The sequence below is a fragment of the Thamnophis sirtalis genome, unplaced genomic scaffold, assembly GCF_051295495.1.
Source record: "Thamnophis sirtalis isolate CommonGarterSnake01/CBP01778 unplaced genomic scaffold, rThaSir2_p1.2 scaffold_9, whole genome shotgun sequence".
NCBI lineage: Eukaryota > Metazoa > Chordata > Lepidosauria > Squamata > Natricidae > Thamnophis > Thamnophis sirtalis.
Genome location: NW_028261389.1, coordinates 5,154,567 through 5,175,832, shown reverse-complemented (window position 1 = coordinate 5,175,832; position 21,266 = coordinate 5,154,567). Strand labels below are relative to the sequence as shown.

Below are 21,266 nucleotides of genomic sequence, written 5' to 3'. Positions count from 1 at the left end.
ATAAATTTTGGGCTGAATTGTGCTCATAATTTGAGGACTACCTGTATAGGGGACGGTGCTCACCTCCGTTTCAAGGGCCAATGAGCCAGCACTGTCTGAGGACAATTTCCATGGTCATGTGGCCAAGCATGGCTATGCGCCAAAGGTGCACAGAACGCTGTCAACTTCCACCAAAGTGGTACCTATTTATCTACTCGCATTTGCATGCTTTCGAACTGCTAGGTGGGCAGGAGTTGGGGCAAGGAACAGGAGCCCACTCCAGTCAGGTCAAGTGAGGGGGCCCAGGTCAGATGAGGAGGAGAGGGTCTGACCCAAGACAGGAGGCACCATAGGATTTGGTGATGCTGGTTTCCTCAGATGGCAAAGAAAAATGCAAATAAGGTCTTCTTCCGATTCATAAACAGAAAACACAAGTTCCCTGCTTAATCCTCTTCCTTGTTGTACTCGCCAACTGGTTCAGAGACGGAGACCCTCCTGAAGGTATTTCCTCAGCCAATGATAAACTGACTGTCTTGAAACCGAAACATACGTGAGATGGGCCTCAAGGGCAAGCCCACATGACCCACTAATATATAAAAAGGGTAAAGCTCTTTTTGGTGGTGCTCAACTCCGGATGACGTCTCCATGTGGCTCCCTCTGCAACAGCATGGAACTGGCATGGACTACTTCCAGGATGTAAGCCTGAGATTTAGGGTCAGGGGGTGTCATCAGTTGCTGAATAGCAACGCGGAAGATTTTCTGCTCTGTATTCTGTAATCAAAAGGTTCATTCTTGACCGAGGCCAAAAGGCTTTAAAGTTTGAAGGATCTAAATCTGATATCCACCTGTAAAGAATTTTAAAAATTCAGATTCTATTTTGTTGCTGAAAAACTCCCTTCTTGTCTTCCTTTCTTCCCCAGGGAAGGAGATTTCTTTGAGTAAAAATTCTAACTTAGAAACCATCCCTAACAGCAGTTAATGGACATCAACAGCAAAGCTCTGAAATTACTCACAAATAACAGGAACTGGCGAATTCTCCAAGTAGGTTGTTTTTTTGTTGTTGTTTTTACAGGAGATAACATTTCGTTATAAAGTGTTTAAAAAAATATGAGATCACTCTTTTCCTTCCCCTGTTCTTTTCCCTGACTGGTACATAGAAAAAATGTGCTTTTAAAATTAAATTTAAAAATTAAAATTTTAATTTAAAATAATCCAAATTAGAATTAAAAAGCAAGTTTGTTGTTTCCTGCTCTTGAATCCGGGATAGACTCAGAATGAAGTTGCTGGCAGGAAAGCAGAAAGGGATTCTGATGTAAAAAAACATAAAAAGTTCTTTTTTAATGAATTATTTACAGGCTTGCTCTGCTCCAACTTTCAACCATATTGCCTGTTATACTGAGGTGTGGGTCTTTCACTGTTCTCCACTGCAGGGATCTTGGCTAAATCTGGGTCTCCCTGCTGTGTATCATATATTCAGTTGGAATTCAGATTTATAAAGGTCACCCATCTCAGCACGGATGTTGGGCGACACACAATTAAAATCGATACAACGGCTAAAAATAAAGTACGAAATAGCATCACCTAGGAGCTAAACAGGGACGCGGTGGCTCAGTGGTTAAGACGCTGAGCTTGTCGGTCAGAAAGGCCCGCAGTTCGAATTGCTAGTGCTGTGTAATGGAGCGAGCTCCCATTGCTTGTCCAACTTCTGCCAACTTAGCAGTTCGAAAGCATGTAAAAAATGCAAGTAAAAAAATAGGAACCACCTTTGGTGGGAAGGGAAGAGTGTTCTGTGCGCCTTCGGCATTTAGTCATGCCAGCCACATGACCACGGAGACATCTTCGGACAGCGCTGGCTCTTCTTTGAAACAGAGATGAGCACCATTCCCCCTAGAGTCGGGAACGACTAGCGCATATGTGTGAGGAGAACCTTGACCTTTAGGAGCTAAATGTAATTGAGGAAATATAACCAAGGGAGGCTCTGCACCAAATGGACAGAACATTAGTCTGTTTCCAGAACCTGGGGGGTGTGTGTGTCACATTTTTAAAGATCACCTAATGTTTTGTAGGGCTGGTGAGATCCAACTGTCCAGGCAGATATTATTCTGGAAGTTTTCATGATTCTGCTCAGCCTTCTCTGTTTCTATTGACTATTAACTCTATTTAGGCACCAACTGCATAATACAAAGATAGAAGGAGCTGAAGGATATCTAGTCCAATGCCAGAAATTCGAACTCAGAGCATCCACAGTGGCTTTCTCACTCCTGCTTGGAAGCCTTTGACTGAAGAGAAGAAAATCCTCTTCCCTTCCAGGATGCATCCACTATCTTTCTGCTGTCTTTTAATTTAACTCATCCCTCCCCCTTTTTTTTACATTTACCTTTGACTAAGCTCCTGAATCACAAGACAGCAACACATTTAACAGCAAGCCATGGCCCTCATCTCTCCGTTGTTCATCCTCTTCAGTTCTCAGGGTACAATTTAAGTGTTGTCCCAGCAGGGGGCAGCAGTTACCCAAATTTGACTGATTCTTGGATGAGAAGAGAAACGGTTTTTCAAGGAGGGGAGAAAAAAAAACCCCGAGAAAGTCCAGTTGTCTTTTGAAAAACACACTGGATGATTGAGAATCTCCTTAGACGTTGTGAGTGGTGGGCAATGTTCCCTCTAATTTTTTTTTTCAGTGTGTTTCACAGAGCAATTGATTTTATAGGATCCGAATTGAAATGGAGAAAAATGGTTTTGTGCGTTCGTGAGTGTGGTGTGTGTGTGTTTGAGTGAGCAAGGGATCCGGTAAGGGAACTGCGCCTATTTAGAAAAGGTAAATTATTGCAAACATGATCAGTCGAAGATAAGTATGGGGACAGGTTGGGAGCGGTAGAGAGAAAGTGATAAAAGAGTGGGAGAGAGGAAGAGAGACAGAAAGAGGCAGAGAGAGAAAATGACAGAAAAGTGGGAAAGAAGGAGAGAGAAAGAGAGACAAAGAAAAAGGGTGAGAGAGACAGAAAGAGACAAAGAGGCGAGAGAAGGGAGAAGGAGAGAGAAAGTGAAGGAAGAATGGAAAAGAAGGATAAAGAGAAGAGAGACAAAGAGAAAGAGGATGAGATGTTGGCCCATCGTAGAAAGAAACCCTCCCTATGAACTTTGTTGGGTTTCCATGGAATGAAGTTTGGTCTTTTTCTCAACCATACAGCAGCATATTCGTTCTAAGGAGGATATAATCAAGATAGTCCATAATTGCCTATCAATCTAACAGTATAGCGATTGACAATCTCTTTATATTTCAACTCTAACTCTTTCAGTCTTAAAGGTTTGGGGAAGAGAAATCCAAAAATTCTTTTAAAGAGGAAAAAAAATGCTTGCACAATTGCACCCATTGAGACATGATAGATGATAGAGACACAGAGTGAGATAGCAAGAGAGATAGCGTGATAGCGAGAGAGATAGCGAGAGAGAGATAGCGAGAGATAGCGAGAGAGAGAGAGAGATAGCGAGAGAGAGAGAGAGAGAGAGAGGGAGAGAGAGAGAGACCTCTCTCAGCTACTTTCTGTCTTGTGGACCTAGAACTGATTGCTGTCTCCAGGCTGGCTCTCCTCTCCTATTAGCGTGGAAGGCGTCTCACAAAAACCACAAAATGGTGTTTTGTTGCCACGTGCGCAGCCGCGCAGCTTAGAGAGAACATTGGTGGTGGGACCTGAATGGCATCTGCATGGGGAGAATCACCCAGATCTTCCAGGAGTGTAGATGAGACCGTCTCTATCAAGTCACAAGGAATCAAGCTTGTGTCTCTTCCTCTTGGTTCACCTTTCTCAGAGGTTCAGTTCACACTTAAATTATTCACTTGGAGATCTGGAGGACGTGATCTGCACAACACATGGAGCTTGACTAATGTCAGCCTTACTTTGTCCTTCAGCATCTTGTGCAAAATAGTATTTCACTGGCAACAGCAGAGAAGCGGATGGCCGCTGCTGCCTTCTTTTCAAATCCCCAGACAACCTAGGGGTTCTAGGATTTGTGGGTGGCCTCCATATCTAATCTAGTGGAGAGACAGTTTGACCTAGTGGTGAAGGCACCCAGGTAGAAACCGAAAAATCATACCGGAGGCTATGAAAGCCAGTCGGCTGACTTTGGACCAATCACCAGGAGACTGTGAGTTCTAGTTCTGCCTTAGGCAAGCCAGGTGGGAGACTTTGCGCCAATCACCAGGAGACTATGAGTTCTAGTTCTGCCTTAGGCATGAAAGCCGGCTGGGTGTCTTTGGGCCAGTCCCTCTCTCTTAGGCCAGCTCACTTCACAGGGTTGTTGTGGGGGAAATAGGAGAATATATTCAATATGTTTGCCACCTTGAGTTATTATTTATTAATATTAGGGGGGAAAGCCCATGTACTGGAAAACAAAGCTCACCTCATCTTCGTAACAATCATCTTTTGGTTCAAGACATCCTCCTGGGAAGAGTTACACCTGAAATTAGAAAGCAGCTTTGTTATTGTTCAAAATATACCAGCAAAAATCCTCTGCAATCCTCATTACTTGCCATCCACAGCTTAGACCAAAGAAAATTTGGAAACATTGAAAAAACAGAATTAAGCTTCCTCTGGCACCAACAGTTTGTGCTGCTGCACCGCTGTCCATAAAGTTACCTGAAACCACATTCCTATTGAATGTTGGAAGAAACTTCTAAAGTTTTAACAATAGAAACCAATGGCCCAGAGCCATGTTTTTTAACCTGGGCAACTTTAGGAGGTATGGACTTCGACTCCCAGAATCCCTCAGCCAGCATTCTGGGAATTGAAGTCCACGAACCCTAAGGATGCCAAGGTTGAAAAAACACTGACCCCCGAGAGGTAGTGGGTACCATTGCCCTGCGCCTATATTAAAGCAGAATCACAAAGTAAGGTTGAAGTTGGAGAAGCTTTGATTTGGACAGCAGCACTAAGCAGTGGGTGGGCCTCTTCCTTCTCTAGAATTCTATTCATCAACTTGTGCAATGGAAAATGCAGATTGCAGAACGGTTTTTTGGGGACAGGGGTCATGGCTCAAAACTTGGGTTAAAAGTGAACCACAAAACCCCTTCTGCCATCCAATTCTCACTTTGCACACAGTGGTTAGTATTGCCAGTAAATCCCAACCATGGTTGGGACAAGCCATGGCTAAAATACATTGAAAGAAATGGAACCAGGATCTTTTCCCACAAAATGACTGGATGGAAGAATTTTTACCCAAGTCTTAACAGGGCCCTTAATTTATTCCTAAAGCAAACAAACAACCACTCCGAAACTGGGGTAGAAAAACCTATTCATTTATCTCAGTTTGTTAGTTTCCGCATTTGGGTTCGAGAAGAAGAGTTATTTTGAATGATAAATGATCACACCCAGTAGGGAGGTTTGGGCAGGGTCTTCCCTCCCTCCGTTCCAGAAAAAACATCGCAACTGGATTCTCTCATTTGGCATCCTTCGGGTGGCAAAAGCCATGGCCTTCTCATTTAGAGTGCCTTTATTTTTAAAAATGTGTGCAAGGAGCGATCCTATATAGTTTAACACGGGGTTGTCCAACCGTGGCTACTTTAAGACTTGTGGACCTCAACTCTCAGAAGTCCCCAGCCAGCATGAGGTCGAAGTGTCTTATTCATATGTTATTTATGACTTTTATGACCAGACAATTTTGAGAGAAAGCAAAGCTTGTGAAATGTTGAGACGTTGGAAAGAGCGCAGTGTGGCTTGGTGGGTGGGGCAGGGGAAGGATACTGCAAAATCCCCATTCCCTCCCCACTCTGGGGCCAGCCAGAGGTGGCATTTGCCGGTTCTCCCAACTACTCAAAATTTCCACTGCTGGTTCTCAAAAACCTGTCAGAGCCTGCTGAATTTCACCCCTGGCACAGGGTCTCCTGCTCATGCAGAGGGTTGGACTAGTGTTTTTCAACCTTGGCAACTTGAAGATGTCCGGACTTCAACTCCCAGAATTCCCCAGCCAGCGAATGCTGGCTGGGGAATTCTGGGAGTTGAAGTCCGGACATCTTCAAGTTGCCAAGGTTGAAAAACACTGGACTAGAAGACCTCCGAGGTCGCTTCCAGCTCTATTCTATGTTCTATCATTCTATGTTCTAAATCGGGGTTACAGATAGAGAGAGGACAAGCAACTGTCAATTTTTTTTTCCATAGCAGAGCTATTTCAATTTCCACTCTAATCTGAAATAATCTCTGCACGTCGCCAACCCAAAACAACTGAGCTGGATCCAACAAATTCTCTACCGCTTCAGTTTCACCTTCCTCCAAAGGAAAGAGGAACTCATGAGTGGCCGTCCCCACCCCACAAGTTCCAGAGAAGTTGACTGTTTTGTAGTATTACCCAGTAAAAGTATTTATGAAACTCTTTGGAGTTTGAACAAAGGAATGACAGAAAGCAGGCCTTTGGCCCTTTCTCGGAAAACAGCCTTGTACATACCGTACAAAGCTAGTAACTTCTGGAATTTGGTTGATTTCCGTCATCTCATCTAATGAATCAGAGTCATGTTAGCTCTTTTTCCTTAGCCTCCCAATTTTTTTGCAAGACTTCTGGTGAACTGGCATAAGAGAGAAAAAGTGGGGAGGGAACGGAATTGTGGGGAAAGCATTTCTGGGTTTCTTTTTCTTTTTTCTTTTAATGCATTCGTTTTGGGACTTTGGCAGAAAATTGCTGAAAGAAGAAACTATTCTTCTAATTCAGACGTTTCAAATCAGGGAGCAAACTTGAAGGCGCTTATTGGGAAACGCAGGAACTGCGCACTGACGGTACCAATTAAAATCCCGAATCAATTCAGAAGAAAATCAAACCAAACAAATAAAAACCTACACGTAAAGGCCATGCCAGGAAACCAAAATAATATTTTAAGTATGCCCAATGGGATGTTTGAGGGTTTTCTCCTTCCCTTAAAGCAGCAAATGGCCATGTTCTAAATAACAGTGTGCAAACCTATGGGTATTTCTATATTTCTCTGGCAAATTTAGTGACATTTATTCTTAATTCTGGTGTACACAAAATACTTCTTCATCAGCTGCTACGAAGAGTTAATTACAAAGAAGGGGCAAAGCCCTTGACATCTTTTCTTTAAATTATACAAGTTTCTCTGCATAAAATTCATAGATTAAGAGGCATTGTATGTAGAATGCAAGATGCGTACAACTATGTATTTCCACCAGTAAACGGTAATGCACATTTATTATAAAACTTTATAAAGAATTATATCCCAATGCAAATACATGTCATGCATCTGATAAAGGCTGCTGGCTAAATTTACCAAATGGCAGAAGTTTCGTAATTTAGGATTCAGCCTAGTTTTAGGATATGAAAACACTACGGAAAAGTCAATTCATTGTCCAAACAACTTGCCAGATTAGAGTTATGATGAGACAAGAATACAAGTTATGTCAATCCAGCTTTGCCCCTCCTACCACCGTGTTCAGATGACAATACTGAGAACGCATAAACCGCTGGCAAAGCTGTTCAGGAGGGCAGACATGTACCCACGATTATATCCAAAGAATTCTAGATGACTAAGTGCTTGGTCTCTCTGTTTTGCCATATTGTAAACATTTGTAAAATATATGAATGTAAAAGACAGTTGGTATTTCTGCTCCCTGGAATTCTCTCATGCTGAATTTGTTGTTTACCTATAGTACATCTTCCTCCTCCTCGCCTTTTTAAAAACATACATCAGTGGAATCAAGGAAATCATTATAAGGTTCTAACACTGCATGGAAGAAAAATATAGGGGAAAAATAAATATACAGAAATTCTCCCCTCTCTAAAAGGTATGTGTGGAAGTCATCTAAGACCCCATAAAGGGGGCTTGATATAATATACAGTACTGTTAGCATCTCTCTACTCTGAACACTTAAGGGAAGGAGGAGAGTATATACTATTTTAATAGAGATTTCAAATTGACAAGGGAAATAGAGGACTTTTTGGTGGGGGGGGGAATACAGAAAGTTTACAGGTTTGCAGTTAAATTTCCCAGTCCATTCCCAAAACAGGGTGGTTGTTTTTGCTGTGTAGATAGTTCTGTAAGGCTGTTTAAGCTGAGGGATGACACATCAAAGAAATAAAAGCAGATGATGAAATAAGTGTTCGGAAAGGGCAACAGGCAGAGAAAGTTTGCACCCATGGCTAGAGATGAAAGGAGAAATCTGGTGATTTTTCACACGAACCTATCTTCTTCTTGCATTTTTGAACCAAAACTTTCTTCAAAACGTACAGAATTTTTGCTATGAAGCTTGTGGATAATAACGATCATCCAAGAAAGAGTGGCACAAAAAAAAATAGTAAGAAACATTGTTTGCAAAAAATGGCTGTGCATTAACGTGTGTATGTATATAGGATTTAGGATTTATTTCATTTATATGCCGCCCTTTTCCCCGAAGGGGACTCAGGGCGGCTCACAATTCGGTCAGGGAAGGGGATACAGACAGGGGATAAAAAGACGAACATAACAATACACAATTTAAAAAACACACAACAACCATACCATTCGAGGAGGGGGGCAAAAGCTCTTTAGCCCCAGGCCTGTCGGAACAGCCAGGTTTTAAGGGCTTTGCGGAAGGCCTGGAGGGTGGTGAGGGTTCGAATCTCCACGGGGAGCTCGTTCCAGAGGGTCGGAGCAGCCACAGAGACATACATACATACATACATACATACACACACACACACACACACACACACACACACACACACACAAATCCAAACTGGTTTGATTATAGTTCAATGCACTGTGAGCACTGGTTTAATTTCAAAATCTGGCAGAAGATTAGTGTGTGAACCCAACCACAGAGGTCCTGCAAGCCAACCGGATGCCTCGTTGCATCCTTCACGGAGAATCGGAGCTCCTTCTCACCAACAGACCTACCAGCTTCCAATCCAACCCACGATACAATTTGGCAACGTCCGGACGGAAAGGCCCATTAAAATCATCCAAATTCGCTGAAGCCCACCACAAACAAAAGGGGTTCTTTCCCCCCCCCCTCCCCCCATTTCTTCTGGCAAAAACATTTCCTGGCTCCCTGATCCTGTGTCCAGCATTATTGCTCTTTGATGCAGAACTATAAACCCACAGACCCCTTTATAGATGTACAAGGCCTCCCCCCCCCCCCCCCATTCAAGGAAAGTATTTCTGATCAATGGCTGCAAAGGACTTGACAGCAGAGGTTTTGGGACCCGTCATTATTTCTAAGAGCTGCATAATTAGCCCTGGAGTTTTGAAAAGCTTGGAAGTCGTGCACCGCAATGTTCTTGAGTGGGAACATGAGCCAGCTTTCGCTAATTGGACGGACTGTCTAACTGGTGCCAGCAGCATTCGGGGCAACAGAGCCCAGCTGCAAGATATGGCAGCTCACACCTCCCAGAGAGAGAGAGAGGCCAGTCTCCCCAGGGCAAGTGTGTGGACTTTGTCTTTGGGCATGTGCAAACAGAAGCATTTTTTTAAAAAAGCCACAAAAAGTGTGGGAGGGGAGGAATTGAAAAGTGCTGCCCTTTCTTAAAAACAAACATTAAGCTTCTAGTCCTTAAGCTTAGAGGAAAGAAACCAGTTATTCAGGTGAAGCAACAGAGGGATAAATGAGCTACCTTCTGCTTCTGTGCATAATTAACAACAAAGTTTTAAAGTGCTGGAAAAAAATGCAACCGGTTGAAAAGTAAAATCTTGTGGAATTTATTTTGAAGCAGAGATGTCTAACCATTCTATAGGAAGACTCAAATTTGAATTCACACACTCTAGACTACTTAAGCCTACGCTGATTAAATAACTGCTGTGTTCACACAACAAGCCATTCCACGCACTATAAAACCATTGAGTGCCTAATATGAACATTCAATGTAAAATAAATGCTACGGCCGTAGCTGGGTTCTAACAAAATGCTAAACCATATAAAGTATCCAACATTTTAGCTTAGTTGAGTACGTAATAAGAATCTAAGCAGGGTGCAAAAAAAAAATAAGAAGAAATATGTCTTGAGTAAAGAAATACTTTGACACATTTTTGAGAGTTCTACATTTTCCTTACCAAAACAGTGTTTAAATGCCTAAACGAAATTGAGTTAGAGCGTAATGCTGGGAAAGATGGAAGGGCAAAAGAAGAAGGGGACTGCAGAAAAGGAGGAGGCTGGATGGAGTCACCGAAGCAGTCGGCTTGAATGGACTCCAGAGGATGGTAGGGGACAGGAAGGCCTGGAGGAACGTTGTCCATGGGGTCATAATGGACATGACTTTGTGACTAACAACAACAAATATGTAGGAGAATCATAGTTAAGTAGCTTTTCCTCCATTCCTCTCCGGAGAAAGTTCTACTCATGAGAAACTGGCTAACACATCAGAGGAATCTCTCTCTTAAGACTCTCCTTGTGGTTGTGCACCTGGGGAGAACGAGACATGTATGTTTCTTCCAGTCTGTAAAGTAAACCTATCCTAAGCCACATTTGAATACAATGCTTCACATTAAACCGTGTTCGGGCATTGCAGCGATTCTAAATTCCCCTAAACTTATCCCCAGTGGCAGCTTTGAAGAAGACAAAGGCAGCTTCCACTTCCGCTTTTTGTAAGAATAGCAGAAAGAAAGAGGGTATTATTAAAACGCTTTAAAAAAAAAAAAGCAGGAAGCAAGAAATACTCTGTGAAAAGAAGAACGAAGGGCCTTTTTGAAGCAAGGCAAAACCTGTTTAGTAGTCTGGCCGTCTGTATTCAACTATGGACTTCTAAAAGTCCACCATCTTGAATGTGAGCCTACCGTTCTTGCGAATGTGGTTCGTGCAACTGAGCTACCCTAACTAATAGCTGCTAACAGACTCTTCAAAAGTTCTTCTCATTCTTTTCCAACAGGCTTCACAAAATAATATACACATAAGCACACCAGCGTGCCTACCGTCCCTGTCCTACTGGCCCCACTTATTCGTATTCATTTCCTGTATTCATAATTATATTTATAGAATAGAATAGAATAGAATAGAATAGAATAGAATAGAATTTTATTATTTGTATGCCGCCCTTCTCCGGGAGGACTCAGGGCGGCGAACAATTCAAGGGGGAAAAAGGGGAACATAAAAAAAACAACAAAATACAAATAATAAAAGTAGACAACAGTCGCACAACCATACATGTCGAGAGGGGAGGGGAACTCATCAACCCCAGGCCTGCCGGCAAAGCCAGGTTTTGACGGCTTTTCGGAAGGCCTGGAGAGAGGTGAGGGTCTGAATCCCTGCGGGGAGTTCGTTCCAAAGGGCCGGAGCTGCCACAGAGAAGGCCCTCCCCCGGGTAATAGCCAGGTGGCATTGGCTGGTAGATGGCACCCGGAGGAGGCCAACCCTATGAGATCTAATGGGTCTGTGGGAGGTAATTGGCAGCAGGCCGTCTCTCAAGTACCCAGATCCAATACCATTATACTTGTATCCGTTATCTTATACCTGCTTGACAAAATAAAATAAATGAAATTAAATGAATAAAATAAATAAAATAAACACCGAAAGCCAACCCAGCTTGTGGCTTGAAGAGTCAACACCCTTTCAGGATAGTTACCAATTATAGTCGTTAAAAAAAACCCTACCCCAGTAGTAAAACAGCATAAGGATATGATAGTTTAAAACAGAACAGGCCAAAAACAATCAGGGCCTTTGACTGGTTGCAATGATTTCAGATTAGCTATATTTGTGTTCCTAAAATAACTTAATAAGCTGGATCCGCACGATACGCCGAATCATAAACAAGCCACAGAGCTGGATCTCCATCAGTAGCTGGAGCATAAACTTAGATGACCGTCATATTAAAGTTTATCCTGAATGCCATATTGATAGCATTCAGTCAGCGACTGCATTGTACCAATTTATGCCAATTTATTCTTAAGCTTTGTAATTTTAAGATGGGTGGACTTCAACTCCCAGAATTCCCTAGCTAAAATAGCTGGCTGGCTGGGGAATTCTGGGAGTTGAAGCTCGCCCATTTTAAGTTGCAAGGCTTGAGAAACACTGATCTGTGCTACATCCTCCTTAGGAAAACAATACTATTTCCTTTTTTTAAAAAATGTCACCAATAATAAAAAATGTGATTTTAGACCACATGAATCAGTGTCAATGGTAGTGACTTACAACCTGTGCCCTCACTCCCCGGCTGAAATTGCTTTTTCCAGTATTTTAAAGCAAGCAAGGTAACCTGCTTAAAATTCTCTGATTACTTTGAACCTGCCTGCTTCTTTCCTGAACAGACGCTTTCTCAGCATCACATAGTTAACGTAAACAGACTGTGTTTTAACTAGTCCTCAGATGGATCAAATATTCTTCCTTCCACACAAACATATGTATTATATCAGGCTACAAAATGTGAATTATGCAGGACATGACAGAATAAATTTGATTTTTTTTCCCCCTGACTCAGAACAGGAGGAAGAAAAAAAAAGATTGAGCCTCTGACAACAATCCATGACTGCAGGCATAAATGTGCCCTCTTCCCTTGATGATCCTTTGGTTCTTTCCCATTCCCTATTTTTTTTATATTCTTTTACTTACAAAACATTAAATGGAAAAGCTACGGGGCGTACGCAGAGAGCCGGATTTCAAAAGCAAAATTATTTCAAGCATGCATGCACGTAACAGCTATTAGGATCCCTTTAGAGCAGGTGTGTCAAAAGTCTATTTCACTGGGGGCCGTATTAGGGTTGCATTTGACCTTGGGGGGGCGGAGTGGGCGTGGCCTGCTCAACATCACTCGTGTTGGGGCGCCTGTGGCGGCCTGAGCACTCTGCCAGAGGAAACCCGAGCTCCGTTTTCGGCTGCGACAGCCTCTTGCAACCCTCTGCCAGCGAAAATGGAGCTTGGGAGGGCCTTGTGTATGAGCTCCGTTTTCCCTGGCAGAGGCACTGCGGGCCAGTCCTTCGCGGTTTCCAGGGCAGCCCTGCGGGCCAGATCGAAACACCCTATGAGCTGGATCTGCCCCTTGGGACTTGAGTTTGATACCCTTGCTTTAGAACAGCTGCGTCTGTTCCTGGGTTCACAACTGCCCTCCACAGCTAAGCGTGCGATCCAAAATAAAAATGAACTTTGTCCAAGGAGTTCATGAAAAAGCTTACATCATCCATGTCTCTACGCATGCATGTAAATCTCATATTTGTTTATTGTACAGACACCCATCTCAAATACAACTCTGGGCAACTCACAACAGTAAAAACAGTAATTACAAAACCATAAATAAAGTAAAAGCAAAACCTGGTGCCTCAATCGTCCCTTAAGGAAGTCCTACTGTACCAGCTCCAGATATTCCCATTCTATCCCACCACCTGGGGGGGGGGGGGGGGGGGAGCTAGGACTTCAGCCTTCCGAATGGCTAAAAGGTTGAGGGCCTGCTGGGGAGGGGGAGGTATTCCATAAGGCGGTTCCACCACAAAACCGTGTTTGACTAAACCGCGCTCGACGAAACCGCGTAGCTGACGTCATCAACAGGGCGACAACAGCGCAGACAGAAGCACGCTGTAAACGCTAAACCTAAAATTAACCCCTAAACCTAACCCCCCTAAACCTAACCCTTAACCTAACCCTAAACCTAACCCTAAACCTAACCCTTAACCTAACCCTAAACCTAATCCAAACCCTTAACCTAACCCTAAACCTAACCCTAACCCTTAACCGAACCCTAAACCTAACCCTAACCCTAACCCTTAACCTAACCCTTAACCTAACCCTAAACCTAACCCTTACCTTAAGTTGAATCGGCTTGCTTTCAAAGCGCTATTTAAAGCGCCCTTCTTTCTCCGCGCTCGCTGTTGTCGCCCTGTTGATGACGTCAGCGACGTGGTTTAATCGGGCGCGGCTTAGTCGAGCGCGGTTTTGTCGTGCCACGCCATAAGGCAGGGAAGCCATGGAAAAGGCATGTTTCTGAGACCCCAGTCGATGGCAAGATTTTAGGGAAGGGACCTGCAGCGCAACCAGAACGACACTCTTGAGTTGATCAAAGTTACCTCTTTATTGCTACGTTGCCTATTTACAAGAATCTCACCAGACTTTAAACCACATTCTCTCGGGAACAGCCAGATAAAGGGAAGGTAAAGCCTGTGTCACTTCCTGCTGTGTGCGAGGACTCTACGCTTGCCCCTCTCTTCACACCTCCCACCATTCTGGCTGGAGATTCCACTCACTATCCTATCGGATCTAGTGGGGCAGGCAGGTCTCTCACGGAGAGGTGGCTCTTCAAATTTCGCCTTTCAAACCTGGGTCCCTAGCCCTGGGAAATACAAAACGGCAGGCATCCCTTCCAAGTGCTCAAGGTGGGGGCAAAGGGAAGACACAGAGACCTTCTTAAGTAGACGGGACTAAGAAGCCTCTCCAATTCTCATTCCAGAAAATGGGTTTTGGGGGGACCAAAACCATCCACAATGGCACCCATTGGATGAATAGCCAGACCTCTTTATGGCAGCCATTTTGTGAGAGATGCCGCAAGCACCTCCTTTTTCAAATGTGGGCCACAAGCCTTCCGAAAGTAGTTCAATGACTATATGCTACTCCCCCAAACCTGCGGAAGGCCCGAAAATAATGGTGACTGGTGTCTCTTTGACAGCTGAGGCGTATTTAACGAAGTCTAGCATATTCCCCCTCCTGTTGCGCAACTCGTGGCATTCGCTCCCATTCTTTCACTTCGAAACACCTGCCTCTACAGGTCGTATAAAGATTAGAAAGAACACAATGTTCGCAAAGTTATTTCCTTTCCCTAATCTGCAGCAACCTTTTTGTATCTGGAATGAAGGGAGGGGCTGCATTTTTCCCTTATTTACATAAGAGTCAGAACGGTGCATGTTTAAAAAAGAAAAAGAAAAGAAAAGCAAGAGTAATCTAATGTATTTCTTGATGCAGGATGCACTGATGGCAATTTGCTTACTTTCAAAAGGGGCCTGGATAAAGAATTACTAATAAACTATCTGTCCTAACTCAGTAAATCATCCTTTTTCAGAGTCAATATGACCAGTTTAGTTTGGTTTACTTTATTGTCATTGCACCTCATACAATTTAATTAAATGTCATCTTCAGTGTACATTATACATATAAAAACACACAGCCTTCACATTCTATACAATTGAATCGAAAAACCCTGATACTGCATTAATATTACACTATACAGTAGAGTTCAATATAGTTGAATTCTGCTGTGGGATAGAAGCTGTTTTTCAGCCTATTTGTCTGTGTTTTTATTGTCCTGTACCGGCTGCCAGATGGTAATAATTCAAAAAAAAAGGGGGGGTGCCCAGGATGAGATGGATCTTTAAGGATGTTTTGAACTTTCTTAAGGCAGCGGGAACTATAAAGCTCTTCCAAGGAGGGGAGAGGGCATCCTAGCTTAATAAACCGTCCTTTTTCAAAGTCAATATGAACAGGAAGCTGAAAAAGCACAGTGTGCTTCTAGAAACAGCCCTGTTGGAAAACTAATACTAGATTAGATACTGATCTGAACAAACAAGACAAACCTTACATGATCCAGTGAATGTCCAATGAAGTTCATTGTGATTCCCCCGCACACACACCTCCAAGGATCTCTGGCCAGTACACATAATCTCAATGTTATTTAATATTTCATCAATGCAACAATCCTGTTAAGTAGCTGTAGCTGAGGAAAAACTTACTAACTCCGTAGGAACAAATCACTGGTTCAGTTTCCTAGATACAAAAAAAAAAAAGCTATATACTGTTTTTGTGCATCTGAGCCTTGAGACAAACAGGTCTACTTGTTTTTCAAATCCGAAAGCACACGCTTTCTCGAATTCACAAATCGCCCCCTCACCGAGTCTCTCACTCCAATACACGGTGTGCATAACTTAATAACACAATCCAACACCAGGAAGTTGTAGCAATAACGCTAAAACAATAGATCAATTGTGGACCGCTTACGGTCACTGCGACAGGACTGTAACCTTGACGTTCCAAGTTAAACAACAAACAACAACTAAAGCGTTAAGTATGCCTAGTGCGAGAAGATCTCTCCGTTTTTAAAGAAAACCTTTACCTATTTAAACAGGTATTCAAACCTTGGCGTCCATTTCCACATCAAAACTGAGAGTGTGGTAGGGGGAAAAAAGATACCGGATTCATTAGGAGGAATCTAACTCTTCCAATGAAAACTGACATGGTTCTAGAGAAAGCACAAGGAACTTGGGAAAATGGAAGGAACTGTTTTGCTGAAATCTAATGACAGCACCAAAACCCAGATTACTCACTGGCTGGCTACACAGACCCATGAAACCCTTATATTATAGTATTCACAAAGCACCATTCCTATCGCCTCAGAATGTGATATACCAACCTTATGGTGAACCCACATCACAATCTTCTATTCTAGTGTGCTGTGGAAACCAGGTTTCCATTCAGGGGAGTTTTACTTCCAAATTAAGTTACAAAATGGGACACAGTGGCTCAGTAGCTAAGATGCTGAGCTTGTCGATCAGAAAGGTCGGCGGTATGAATCCCTAGCGCCCCATAATGGAGTGAGCTCCCGTTACTTGTCCCAGCTTCTGCCAACCGAGCAGTTTGAAAGCACGTAAAAAATGCAGGTAGAAAAATAGGAACCACCATGTCCCTGCACCTTCAGCGTTTAGTCATGCTGGCCACGACCATGGAGACGTCTTCGGACAGCGCTGGCTCTTCGGCTTTGAAACGGAGATGAGCACTGCCCTCTAGAGTCAGGAACAACAGCTAGTACATATGTGCAAGGGGAACCTTTACCTTTAAATTATTTTCTCAGCTCCCCTACAAGTTACATGCTAAGCTTTAGTCATAATTAAAAATAAAAAAAATGGGGGACTGTAATTAATTCTATATTACGAGCTAGTTTCAATTGGTGATATTTTACCAGGAATAAGTGTATCATGTCATCATGTCTATACTGCTAGATAGTTCCCTTGGATTATGATGGGTCTAAATGAGCATGGTGGTTCTTCCATAAAGTAAGATAATTTAAAATGAAGAAAGAACAAAGGCATCCAAACTAATACCATGGAATTAAAAGGTGCCAGATTTAAGTTTAATTCTGGATGCCTCTTGGGGACAAACCAGCCGTTAGGTTTATTGTACAGGTAACAACCACACCTAGTTCTTTTTTTTTAAAATGTAATACTCCTTTCAGGTTATAATTTTTATGAGGAACACGGGTACAGGGAGTGGAAGCTTAACCCTCCTCCCTCCCTTCCACACTCCCATCCCTGGCCCTACTGGAGGGAGAGAGGCCTGGTGTTTGCACCCAGGCAGCCTTGTTGTCCCCCCCCCCCCTTTACAAAATAAGGGCTTCCAATTCCTCCCAGAGTTTATTCTTCCCCCTGTATCACTTTGTGAAGGAACCAGGATGGTTGCTAATGAAGTTGGCCCGTTTCTGAATTCATGTTCGCCAACTGTTCAACCAAGTGCCTGGGCTTCTCCTCCACTTGCCAACTTAATTAACCTCCCACTCACATAATCGCTTGCTCACGCACCCGAAACACACATTCTTCCCTATTCAGTATTGTGTGCGCAACTTAATTCTTCCACATTTCCAATTCAGTTCCTGGGTCTTGTAACCAGCTGCTGCTTAAAAAGAAAAAGGGAAAAAGAGGTCACCGCTTCCATCTTTCCTACCCAAAAGTTCTGGAAGGCCTTGCGCGGCTCCCTGATGGGCTTCGCGTGAGCTTCCATATGCCTTGCATGGAACAGCCATTTGCTACAAACAGGAATTGATCAGTTGCATGCCTGGAAACCCCCCGCACAGAATAATAATAAAAAATCACTCTTCCTTTCATCTCTGTCTAAGCATTTTTGAGTCCAGACGCAAATTTATACCGTGATTGGTTTAAGTCTGTGATGGCGAACCCTGTGGCACACAGAGTCCTCTCTGTGGGTACGCCACAAACAGCTGCTTTTCTGGTTTCCGGCGCATGCATGCATGCCAGCCAAGCCAGCTGGTCTTTGCATGCGCCAGAATGCAGGAAGCCCAAAGATCAGCTGGCCAGCCTGCATGCACGTGCCAGAAACCCCAACACAAGGTGGGCCTGTGCGCATGCCAAGCCTTCCAGTTTGGGCATTCGGTGTCAAAAAGGTTCCCCACCACTGGCTTAGATTCAATTGCAGACTTTCTCCATCTTTCAGGAGGGGATTGCTATTCCCCAATTCCCCCTTCAGCACAAATCCTGGGAACTGAAGCCTACACACTTGCAGGCTAATCTCCTCTTTTATTCTGTGAACTCAGATAATAGAGTTATTAATTGTGTTTTATTGCTTTGTGCACCCTATATCATCATCATCATCATCATCATCATCATCATCATCATCATCCTCTTTTAATAACCCCATAGCAATAGCAGTAGCAATAGCAGTTATATACCGCTTCATAGGGCTTTCAGCCCTCTCTAAGCGGTTTACAGAGTCAGCATATTGCCCCCAACAACAATCCGGGTCCTCATTTCACCCACCTCGGAAGGATGGAAGGCTGAGTCAACACTGAGCCGGTGAGATTTGAACAGCCGAACTGCAGATAACAGTCAGCTGAAGTGGCTGCAGTACAGCACTCTAACCACTGCTCCACCTCGGCTTATAATCCCTTGTGGAGTGGAGTCAGGGCAACTGAATGCAGCTGAGTGTTTTACTGGCCGGATGCTCTTCCTGTTTCCAATGCGGAGTTTTTTCTTCAGCAGATTTATTGTCAGTATGCTCAGAGAGAGAAATATCTGCCTCTACCTAGGACCCAACTCACAGCCTCCTGATTGTGAGGCGAGCTTTGTGCACCATATGAGTACAAGTCAACTGTGGCTTATTCAACAAAATGTGATCAAACAAACCATTACTTACTGTAACATGTGAACCAGATCCCCTGAAACATCTAAATAATGTTGCACAGAGATCTTTATGGATAAATTAAACTCCCTCATATTACTCAATAGATTATATTACATCCTATTGAATGAAACACTTTTCCTTAGTATCATCTACTTTCCAAAATGCTAATGGATGTTTTCACCTAAGCATGCCTAACCTGAACAAGAGAATTAATCAGATTTTCTAGGTTCCATTAGCCAATGAACTAACCAGACAGGCTGGGTTCTCACAAATTTCTAATCCACAAAATAAAATAACCAAGGTTCAAAACTCAGCAAGGTGCTCATGTTGTAGAGATGGGACAGCAAGATCTGTAACCGATTTGGTTTACCGTACGAACCCAGCTTCTCCTTCGATCTTGATCCTTAATCTAATCTACCTAATACCTCTGCATAGCATTATCCAGGATTGTTCTAGGATGCTCAGTCTGATCTGTAATATATTTGCTAACTCACCTGACAGATCTTCAGGAGCACAAGTATTCTATGGCTGAAACCCAAAGGCCTGGCAGACTGTGAGGAAAGTATAATAGCTATAATAACTTCAGTTCATGCTGGCTGAACTGTGTAGGTTACAGCATAACAGCATTTGGCCTGTAGCCGCCCAGGTACACTAAAGCCTAAGATTGTTTCCTGCCATGCTTTTCTTTAGCATCTACGATTAGGACCGCTTCTTGTAGTTGGCTTCTTGCTCTTTTCAGCAATTCTAGCACTCTCAGGTTTGCCAGTATTGGACATGGGCATTGCTGTTTTGGCTAGATCCATGTGAGCATTCCAAAACTCAAATTGGTATACCAAAATCAAAACATTTGATGACTTTTCCTTTGCATTTTCATTGAGAGAACACACGGCCCTGTGAATTGTCCCAAAGGTGCTTTTACAAAAGGTAACTAGACTTGGTTTTTTTCTTTGAAAACATGAAATCAAAAAGATTTCACTTCTCATCCAAGGAGCTCCTTCAGTTCAGAACCTAAGAAACTTCTTGGATGAGAAGCAAAATGTTTTTGAGGGAAAAAGAAACCCCAAGAAAGTCCAGTTGCCCTTTGCAAAAGTACTCTTGGGAAAGCCATGACCTGGATCTCCATAGACAATTGGTCCTATGAATTGTTACACAATAAATGTTGAAATGTTGAATTCATATTACCTCCTTAAACACTTCATTGTCCCTTATTGGGTTACCCATTAAATGAGACACAACCTTGGAGGCCAATATGGCAGTGCATCTTATCTGCTGGGTTCAAAGTATCGTGGAAGTATAAATATGTAGAACATGAACAAAATGGAAAGACAAATATTGCGTGGACAGAGGAAAGGAAAACCCCCAAAATGGAACATTTCCAGAAAGAGGAAGCCAATCATACTGCATTGAATCTTCTCTTGCTAATAGTATGGGTAAAATAATGTTTAAAAGGAAGGCTAATCCCTTCATGCTTTCCTATATTCCTGAATATTTTTATCGATGCTCCTATTCATCCTTCTTACATCAAGACAGAGGGACATGGTGGCTCAGTGGCTAAGACGCTGAGCTTGTCAATCAGAAAGGTGGGCAGTTCGAATCCCTAACGCAGAGTAACGGAGTGAGTTCCCGCTACTTGTTCCAGCTTCTGCCAACCGAGCAGTTTGAAAGCATGTAAAAATGCACGTAGAAAATGTAGGAACCACCTTTGGTGGGAAGGTAACAGTGTTCCGTGTGCCTTTGGCATTTAGTCATGCCAGCCACATGACCATGGAGACGTCTTCGGACCGTGCTGGCTCTTTGGCTATGACACAGAGATGAGCACTACCCCCTAGAGTCAGGAACGACTAGCACCTATGTACTTACATCAAGACACCAAAAGGGTCCTTTCCTCCCCCTAGAGACAAATATCTTGGCAAAGCACACGCATGCAGTTCGGCCTTAAGTAGAAGATGCCACCACTAATAATTTACCTTTCAGCCTCCTGCCTCTACTTCTCTAATATTCCACTTTCTGGGTCTTGTTGCAGATTAATTAAACACCTTTATGGAATTCCAGAAACGATGGAATCAAAGTTGGATTACCTGCCTCCATCTTAACTGATCTCCAATTTGCTCTGAGCAACAACAGATGAACTGTCTACACCAGAGTTTTTCAAACTTGGCAGCATTAGGATGGGTGGACTTCAACTCCCAGAATTCCCCAGCCAGCACTGATGTAAAGTGATTAGTGTTCTAATGATGTTACTTGGTTTGGGTAATGAAATGTTTGCAAGAAAACAACCAAGCTCAGAGAGCACCAAGGACTCCTCAGGCCTTTCAGAGTCCCATTTATGCAATCGGCAACTCTAAATTCAATGAATAAATATATAGTTGCTTTATATATCTTCTTCTTCTTGTGCCATATCCTTCATCGGACATTGGCGATCCTATTTTTATCAACAGCCACATGAAAAAGTACTGCTGAGTTTTGTCCAAGCCAGTCCCTTAGATTTTGGAACCACGATGT

The 21,266-nt window shown here is 43.1% G+C and overlaps 1 protein-coding gene across 7 annotated transcripts in view; it reads right to left on the bottom strand.

The window, feature by feature from the left end:
- The window catches only part of LOC106540147 (endonuclease domain-containing 1 protein), a 125,653-nt gene that overhangs the window by 12,815 nt on the left and 91,572 nt on the right, over positions 1-21,266 (bottom strand). For all 7 annotated transcript variants that reach the window (XM_087722689.1, XM_087722688.1, XM_087722694.1 and 4 more), the window contains one exon: positions 4,378-4,434. The gene's annotated coding sequence lies outside the window, so the exon portion shown is untranslated. The remainder of the gene's footprint in view (positions 1-4,377; positions 4,435-21,266) is intronic.